This window comes from Marmota monax, unplaced genomic scaffold (assembly GCF_021218885.2).
Source record: "Marmota monax isolate L192 unplaced genomic scaffold, Marmota_monax_Labrador192_F-V1.1 WCK01_AAM20220418_F8-fsc00190, whole genome shotgun sequence".
Lineage (NCBI taxonomy): Eukaryota > Metazoa > Chordata > Mammalia > Rodentia > Sciuridae > Marmota > Marmota monax.
Window position 1 is genome coordinate 2,697,771 of NW_026693010.1, and position 8,729 is coordinate 2,706,499.

General features: G+C 59.0%; 1 protein-coding gene across 1 annotated transcript in view; it reads right to left on the reverse strand.

Annotated features, from left to right (window-relative positions):
- Positions 1 to 7,462, reverse strand: part of Ahnak2 (AHNAK nucleoprotein 2) — a 28,021-nt gene extending 20,559 nt beyond the window's left edge. Inside the window, exon 1 of the mRNA XM_046453148.2 lies at positions 7,391 to 7,462. The gene's annotated coding sequence lies outside the window, so the exon portion shown is untranslated. The remainder of the gene's footprint in view (positions 1 to 7,390) is intronic.
- Between the last annotated feature and the right edge of the window lie 1,267 nt (positions 7,463 to 8,729).

Here is an 8,729-nt window from a genome sequence, read left to right on the forward strand (position 1 = left end):
CTGATACAACACCTGACCTCAACGCCCAGCACTCAGCGATAAACGACAAGACACACAGAGACCTCGGGCACAGCCCCAGCCGAGGAGCAGGCGGCCAGCGGACCCTGTCTCTGAACCGCCACAGGAGGTGCCTTGATGCAGGCCACCACCCACCGAAAGCCTGTCACAGCTGGAGGGAAGTGCGTTGGAGAATGGAGGGAAGGCGTGGCCGCGCTCAGTGCAGACATTCCCAAGATGAAACTGCCCCAGAGTGGCTCAACTGCAGGTCTGGGGAGCCCAGAGAAAGAGCTGTCCACTTGGTGGTTAGTAGAAACTGCACAAGGTGAAGAGGAGGAGAAGCAGGGGGAACCAACAGACCTCAGAGAGTTCCGGGGCGGCATGGCCGGAGAGAAAGGAGGCTGCGGCTGAGACGCAGAAGAGAAAAGACCAGGGCCGTCCGTCACGCGGGGGAACCGGTCGAGAGCCAGCCTCGACACGTGTGGGCATCATAGTGTGTCCTCAAGCAGGAGGCCACCGTCCTGAGGTGACCTGATCTCACAGCACAGCTGTCCCGGGCCCCCTCACTGACAGAAGTGACCCGTGCACATCTGGCAGCACTTCTCACTAACTTATTTGACAGGACCGTGTGAAGTGCGCAGTTGCGCTTTTCTTGTGCGAGCCCGGATGGCCGGCACCTCCAGGTCAGCAGCTGCGGCTGCCTGGATGCTGAGTGGGCACAGTGTGACTGCACTTCATCCAGACTTGACTTACAGAAGCAGCTGGCTCATCGGGGTACAGGCTGTAGTCCGTGAACCCCGTAGATAGAGCGGTGCTCCTCGCCCACGTCACGGGGTTGTACCAAGGCCATGCAATCCACGAGGACCAAACAGCAGCGGAGGGAAGTGGGATGGGGCTTCATTCTACCAGAATTAACCCAGTGTCGCCCGGGGCTGGGGTTGGGGGAGACCCAGCGTCAGCAGGGTGGAGGGGATCCAGGGATGCAGCAACGTTCTAGCAAAGGGCTCATGGTGATGGTAGGTACAAGTCTTTAAGGCCACCACAAATGACTGAAGTGCACACTTAGGACGGTTAGTGTCACTGCTTACAAACCTCAATGAAGCTCTAAAGAAAAAGGGCAACGAACTCTATGCAAAATAATAAAGCTTGTTGTCAAATGTACCAGGTGCAGAGGAAAAGCAAGTGATAACTTTGCACAAAGGACAGGGCAGGGCAGCACTACGGTGGTCAGTTCTCACACTGAAGTGGTCCAATGTTACTGAAGGCGATTGTGATGAGTTAAACATACGTAACATTATCCATAAAGCAACCACTTAAAAAATAAAAAGATAGTGGGCTGGGGCTGGGGCTCAGCGGTAGAGCGCTCACCTAGTACGTGCGAGGCCCTGGATTCGATCCTCAGCACCACATATAAATAAATAAATAAAATAAAGGTATTATGTCTAACTACAACTAAAAAAATAAATAAATATTTAAAAAATAAATTAAAAAAAAGATATAGGCAGCTGTGGTGGTGCACATAAGTGACCCCAGCAAGTCAGGAGGCTGAGGCAGGAGGATCACAAGTTTGAAGCCAGCCTTCACAGCTTAACAAGACCTTTAGCTACTTAGTGAGACTGTCTCAAAATAGAAGGTACAAAAGGGCTGGGGATGTGGCTCAGTGGTTAAGCGCCCCTGGGTTAGCCAGTATGTCAATAGTGTAATTAAAATGAAACACTAAAATACACATTATGTCTCTACCACTCAGCTAGTACACACATTGCTATTTATATGTGTGTTTATATATTAATCCAAAAACTTGTAATTGAAAATGAGGTAAATCTGAACAAGCATTTCACAAAAGATGTGCAAATGGCCAACTAGCGCAAGAAAAAGTGGTCCTCCTTCCAGAAGGAACCGAGCTCTCACAGCTCAGGAAAAGACAAAACAACCCAATAGAACAGCAGCACTGGAAGGGCCACTGGCCACAGTGGACTGGTCACTTGCCACATAGAGCAGTGCCCGGCACACTCCTCTCAAGGGCAGTGCCACTTGAAGCCACAGCCCACCAGCGAAGCCTGGCCACCTGATAGTGACGAGGATGCGCAGCATGACCTGCCCTGTCCCAGGCCTGGGGGCAAACTGGTACAGCCTCTGGCAAACAGCCACCATGTCCTACCTTCCCTGTGGCCCAGCCACTCAAGAGCCAAGGAGGTGTGGCCAAAGCTGTCCCATTGACAGCACCCAAGAACCCGAAAGGCTCAGATGTCGGTCAAGAGTGGACTGAGAAACACCGAGGATGAGGATGAGTGGACCACTCCCAGCCTGCGGGACGGTGGAGCTCACAAACACGGCGCGTAGGAGAAGGTACTAAGAGAAGGTACCAGGGAGGTGCCCCGCTGCCGTTGGAAGTCCTGGGCGGCCAGCTTCCCAGAGGGTTCCTGTGATTGGGATAGCTGCGTAATCTGTGTTCTTTCTCATAAAAATTTAAAAATTTCACATAAAATCAAAATGAGGAAATTCTGAACTTTATGCCAACGAATGGGAAGAGTCAGATCAACTGTAAAAACAGTCAGTGCTGCGCAAGCAGCGGACATTCCAAACAGCACCACTCCGGGGGACCACTGCCCGCACGGGACACTGGGAATCCCTGAGACTGTCCAGGCACAGTGGCCATGCCTGGGATCCTGGTGCCTCAGGAGGCCGAGACAGGAGGGTTTAAGTTCGAGGCCAGAATCAGCAACTTAGTGAGAAACTGTCTCAAAAAAGAGACTAGGACTGTCCATCTTCAGCCACCTCCCTCCAAACCCAACCTGCCATCTTGCACCCGGCCCAGTGACTCCCTCCTTCATCCATGCTCATTCTGGACTCTCAGGCTGGGCTGGGGCTCAGTGGTGAGCACTTGCCTCGCCTGTGTGAGGCCCTGGGTTTCATCCTCAGCACCACATAAAGATAAATAAATAAATAAAGGCCTTGTGTCCAACTACAATAAAAAGTATTTTTTTTAAAAAAGAAAGGTTCATCTACAACTAAATACACACCCCCCCACACACACACATAAATAAAATCAGGTAAACTACACAGGCCTAATCTGGCCCACGGACAGGTTTTGTGAATAAGGCTTTATTGAGACAGAAAAAATAAATAAATAAAATCTTCCCACAAACAGAATTTCAGGCCCAACCCCCCTTGGATTTTAGTGCATATTGCAAGGAGGAACCATGCTGGTGGGACTGCACACAGGCTCGTGTTCAGGGACCGCCTCCTTCTTGAGGCACCTTGCTGTGATGAGAGGAACAAGTGCCTCTCCAGCCCACCTGCCCAGGGGCCTCGAGTTTCCTAAGGACCCTGGGCCAGACTTTGCAGATCAGGGAGAGCAGACCCCTGAGCAAATCTGACCTGTGGGGTGCAGCACTGGCCTCTGGGACCCCGTGCTTCCTGTTCCACAGGGAGGAGCCCTACCCTTGGGACCCAAGGAGATGGGGAAGCCCACTTTGGGCAGGAGTCTGGGTTTGGCTGCTGGTCTCTGACCAATACGCTGTGTGACCCTGAGCTCAGATTTCCTCGTGGACACCGGGGTCCAGCCTGCTTACCCCGCCTGAGTGTCAGGCCCTGGATGCCCCTGTCTGCAGAGCCCACATCTGGGCTGCTCCTGTGCATCCCAACAGCACCTTGCTTCCTCTTGGGCCTTCATGTCTCTCCACAAAGTGACTCTGGAGGGCAGGGGACAGCCTCTGAGACTGGCTCTCCCGGGAGAGACGGAGAGGAGGCCAAGGCAGAGCAGATACTCTGGGTCATGCCAGAGTTGCTGGGGCCCACCCTACTTCCTGCCCCACCTCCTTCCCACTGCTCCAGTGGCCAGGCCCAGACCCCTGGCCTCCAGGGCTCCATGGGAGAACCACAACCCTGGTTCCCCATCTGCAAGTCTGACCTTGGGCAAGGGGGTCCACTCAAGTCCCCAAGACTCCTGGCACTCCCCCTGGGTCCCCCCGCAGACCCTCACTCCCTAACCAGGTGGGGGGCAGTCTTCTCCTGCACAGCTCTGACCTGGGCCAGATGGGGCCTCTTCCCAGGGCCATCTCATTTGCCTTGACTGGCAGGCACCAGTCTGCCACCCCCAGGGTCCCCTGATGCTCCCACTGGAATACTTGATGCCCCGTCACTGCCTCCCAAACAGCTGCCTGCGCCCCACTTTGCCCCTCACCCCATTCCTGCAGAGTTCCCCAGAGGACCCATCTGAGCCACAGCCACAGGCCAGGACTGCAGGACAGGGCAGGTATGGTGGGGGGCTCTGGGTTTCTGAGCAGCTCCCCTTTCTGGCAGCTGGACAACAGCTGGGCAGCCTTAGCCTCAGGAGCTAGGCTCCCGTTGTGCTGTCCCAGAGCAAATGGTCCTTCCCCAGGCTGTTAGGCTGATGCCTGGTGTGTGACATGTGAGGAAACTGAGGCTGAGGGAGGCTCAGTGCAGGGCAGAAGCTGGGACTCACCATGGTGGGAGCCCATCACACCCCATGCTGGCCACTGACTGCCCAGGTCACCTTTAGGTACTGCCGCTCTGGGCCTCCCTGGGCCACCTGGCCCATCGCAACTCCCCTAGTCTTGGGTGGGCCTGAGGTCCCTGGGCTGGGAGGGGGCTGGCCTGAGAAGCTCCTCAGGACACCCAGAGACCCAGCCACCCCCTCTGCCTCTGAGTCTCCTGGCTGCCTTCTGGTCAGACAAAACAGAGCCAATGAGAGGCTCCATCTCGCACGGGGTGGTGGGTGGCTGACAGGACAGGGGTCTGCAAGGCAGCTCCTTGGAAAAGAGGACCTCCAGGCAGGGAGCCCAGACCCACGGGTGCTAGAGGGTCCTGGGCCCCGCGTGAGGCCCCTCATGGTCAGGCAGGGACCCACCCCTGGCCCTGGGAAGCTGCACCTAAATCTGCTCAGGGGCGTCTTGTGGGCGGTGGGCCGTGAGGAAAGGTGTTGACAACTGGGAGCAGGACACACCCTGCGCTGGGAACCCGGGAGGGGGAGGAGGGAAGGAAGAGGCCCAACCAGCCCTGCCCAGCTGGCCTGGGGGCCTGGCCCACTGCCAGCCTCAGGAAGGCCCACGCGTAGCCAGTCTTCCCTCCTAGCCACCCTGGTAAGCACCACCAGCAGAGGCCAGGAGGCGGCGCAGCCAGGAGCCAGGGGCCCAAGTGCCCAGGAGCTGCCGTGGGCCTGGCCCTGGGACGCACAAACAGGAAGGGGGAAATCCTGCCTGCTGCAGGAGGACTGTCCAGCGCCCTGCCTGCCTGGGAGAGGAAGACCCTGTGTCCCCACCTCCACCAGCTGCATGGCCTCAGGCCCCAGAGCACAGGACAGGCATCCCACCCACCTGCCACCAGAAGCTCTGCAAACAGCCCATCAGAGAGCACTGTGGCTGGGACAGTGACACTGTGGCTGGCAGTCACAGAGCCCCACTTTCCACAGGAGGCTATGGAGGGGACCCGCCTGGGCTGGGCCCAGCTTTCCTGGGTGCTGCTGTCTGTGGCCTCCACAGTGCCTCTTCCTGGGAGTCCCCCAGCTCCTCTAAAGGGCCTCACACTCCTGCAGGTGTGACCCCAGCTGGGAGGAGACCCAGCTCAGCCCCTCACACTCCTGAGCCCCAGGGGAGCCCCCGGCCCAGAAAAGCTGATTCCAGTGACTGGAATATCTCCGGGTGGGCCTGAGCAGTGGGCTGGGAGAGGGTAGGTACTGGCCCAGGGGACAGGGAGGGACACAAGTGGGGACTGCAGAGAAGGGCATCCCACCCCAGATGACACTACAACACCTGGCCCGCAGGCCCTCTTCAGCAGAGCCACATAGGTGGAGCGTTCACTTAAACAAAACTCAAGTTTGCATCCAAACCACCACCCAGGGTGAGCTCTGGCCTCCAGGCTGGGCCAGTGTGGTGGGCCTGTTTGCATGTCACCAGGGCAACAGGGTCCTTGGGACAGGACACTGCAGAGGTGCTCCTTTCTCCATCCACTTGAGAGAGTGGGTACAGAGGCATGTGTGGCTGAGCGCCCTGCCCAACACCCTGGACAGCCCCCAATTTGGCTCTGGCAGTGGAGTGAGCAGGCTCACCCAGAGGAGATCGCCGCCCTGCCCTCACTGGGCGCCCACAGGACTCGCCCCTGCAGCTCTGCCTCACCACATCCTGGACTTCAGGGAAACTGCCAAGCTCGGCTGACTGTCACGAGACCCTCTGACCTTATGAGCAACACCCCAGGCAGTCAGGGGCCTGCCCCCACCCCTGATGTTTCTGGAGATTATGGTGAATGTGGAGACAGAGCCAGGCGCTGGAGGCCGAGTGGGGAACCAGCCTCAGCAGCCCTGGGGCCAGGGCTCCTGGCCCACCGGGTGTTCACATCACCCTCTCCCAGAACAATCTCTGTAGTTCCTGCTGCCATCCATCTAAAATCCCTCTCTGCTTCCACCTGGGGCCCCGCCCCCTCCTGCCTCTGGACTTCACATGCTGTGTCCTCACTCAGTGAACTCACAAGGTGACACTCTGCCATTGATTCTGGACACTCCTTAGTTCTGGTCTTCAGAGCACCATACTCACCAAGCACTCAGAGCCTGGCACATAGTCGGGGCATAATAAATGCTAGTGTGAGGTGTGCACTGGGCAGGGAAAGGGAAGGAGCTGGTCAAAACCCCTGGCGAGGACTAAGCCCTGCCCAGCTTTAGCGGGATTAGTCCCGGGGCCAGAGGGCAGCAGGTGAGCCCAGGATCCAGCAGCCAGCAGTGCACCTCCCATGCCCACCCATCCCCGACGTCAACTGAGTCTGGGTAGAAAGGCCAGAACCCTAGATGCCAGGACACTGTGACCAAGAGGGGCTGCCCCCACCTGAGGCCCAAGAGTCCACCTTGGCAGCTCCAGGAAAGCAAAGCAGGCCTTGCTGAGCCACCTCCACAACCCAGGTCCCTTATGCCAGACAAGGTCAGCGACTACTGCCCTAGAACCGTCCCAGGACATGCAGCTGGCCCTGGGAATCTGTCCTGCTGCCAAATGGCCATGCCAGTGCCCTGGCATCAACATACCCCTAGCCAAGGCTCCCTTCAAACGAGAGGCACCGCCCCCGACTGGCCAGGGCCAGGGTCTCCTCCTGAGCCCTGTGTACACCTTGCACACCCTGGGGTGTGGTGGCCAGAGACTGGTCCAGGAACTGGGAGCTGCAGGGCCTCTTGGTTTTGAGGCCACTTGGAGTTGAGATAGCCCCTTGCCGACAGGCTGCCCAGCCTGACTGGCCCTGGCACCAGCTAGCAGGAGCTGTTGTGAACCGACAGCCCTGCCCCCAACATTAGCCAGAAGTGGGTTCGGGGACAGAACAGGGCATCAGGGAGATGCCCAGGCCAGCTCTGCCCCTGCATCCCCCCTTGCCGGCAGCCCATCTGGCCCCCACTGACCTGCTGAGTGGTGAGGGGGCAGGTGCCGCAGGGCTGAAATTGAAAGGGGACAGGCTGCCCAGGGCAGGGAGCAGCCTCACGGAGGAGGCCAGGCCCCAGACGCTCTCCCAACTGGCCCAGAAGAGATTCCTGGGCTGGCTGCCTCCCTGACTGCCTCGCCTGGTTCCTCCCCTGCACAGCCCTCCTCCACTGTCCCTCCCTCCTGGCCTCCTCCTCAGGCAGGGGCTGGGCGGGTCCCGCACAGGCCAGGAGCTAGGCCAGCCTCCCCAGCTCAGCTTGGGGAGCCGGGGGCCCCACCCTGAGTGCCCCCAGCCCAGGCAGCTGACTCGGAGGGGAAACGCCCTCCTGAGTCACCGCTGCGGCCCAGCGTGTGCGTCCCTGCTGTGCGGACGACTGCTGTGAGACAGCCCTGCCTCAGTTTCCTCAGGGAGACTCTGCTCAGAGCTGGCCTGGCTGGGCACGAAGCGACGGGGCAGGGAGGTACCTTCCAAGCGCAGGCCGGAGACCCCAGGGTGGCCAAGCTGGGCCCTTGGAGAAGTGGCTGTGGCTGCTGCCACCCGTGAGGGCAGCCTGGCCCAAAATACCCTTCCAGTTCTTGGGCCCTGACTTGACAGCTCCTGGCCGTCAAAGCTCCAGGGCACCCATGAGCCTGGTGTGGCTGGGCCCCAGCATGTTTAGCAAACCACACCCTTTCCCGTTCGAATGGTGGCCGAGAAACACTCTTCCTGAGTCCAGTGACCCCAATCACCCACCACCCAGAGCTCAGCTGCCTGGCCTGCCCCTTCCTGCCACCTCCCCCTTTTTCCTCAGGGTTCAGCACCCAGCTCGTGCCTCTGGGCATCCAGCAAGCCTGGGCAGGACAGAGCAGCTGTGTTGGCTGCAGATATGCAGGGATCCCAGGGCTGCCACGCCCTGTGCCCTAAGCCCAGTGGGCAGGGCCCAGCTGGAAGTGGGTACCTGCTCCCATGGGCAGGCTGGAGCAGGCCCTCACAGCAGAGGAGCCGAGCCCAAGGTGCCAGGGCTGGGAGGGGTCCCGCCATCCCCGGGGGGGGTCAGCACAGAATGGCCTGCACCCACAGCCCTGCCCAGCATGGTGGCCCAGAGAGGGGGCTTCCTGGAGCAGCTGAGGGAGCCAGAACTTCTACTGGGACTTGGGAGCCAGAGGCACCCTGAGGTGAGGAACAGCAAGAGAAGGGCCCCAGGTGAGTCGGAGGGCTCTAAAGTAAGGAGAAGGCAGAGGGAAATGGGATGAGAGACCCAGGGACACCCCAGTCCTGGAAGGCAAGGGCGGCACCAGGCACCCCCCAGGCCCTGATGTAAGACTAACAGTCACAGAAGG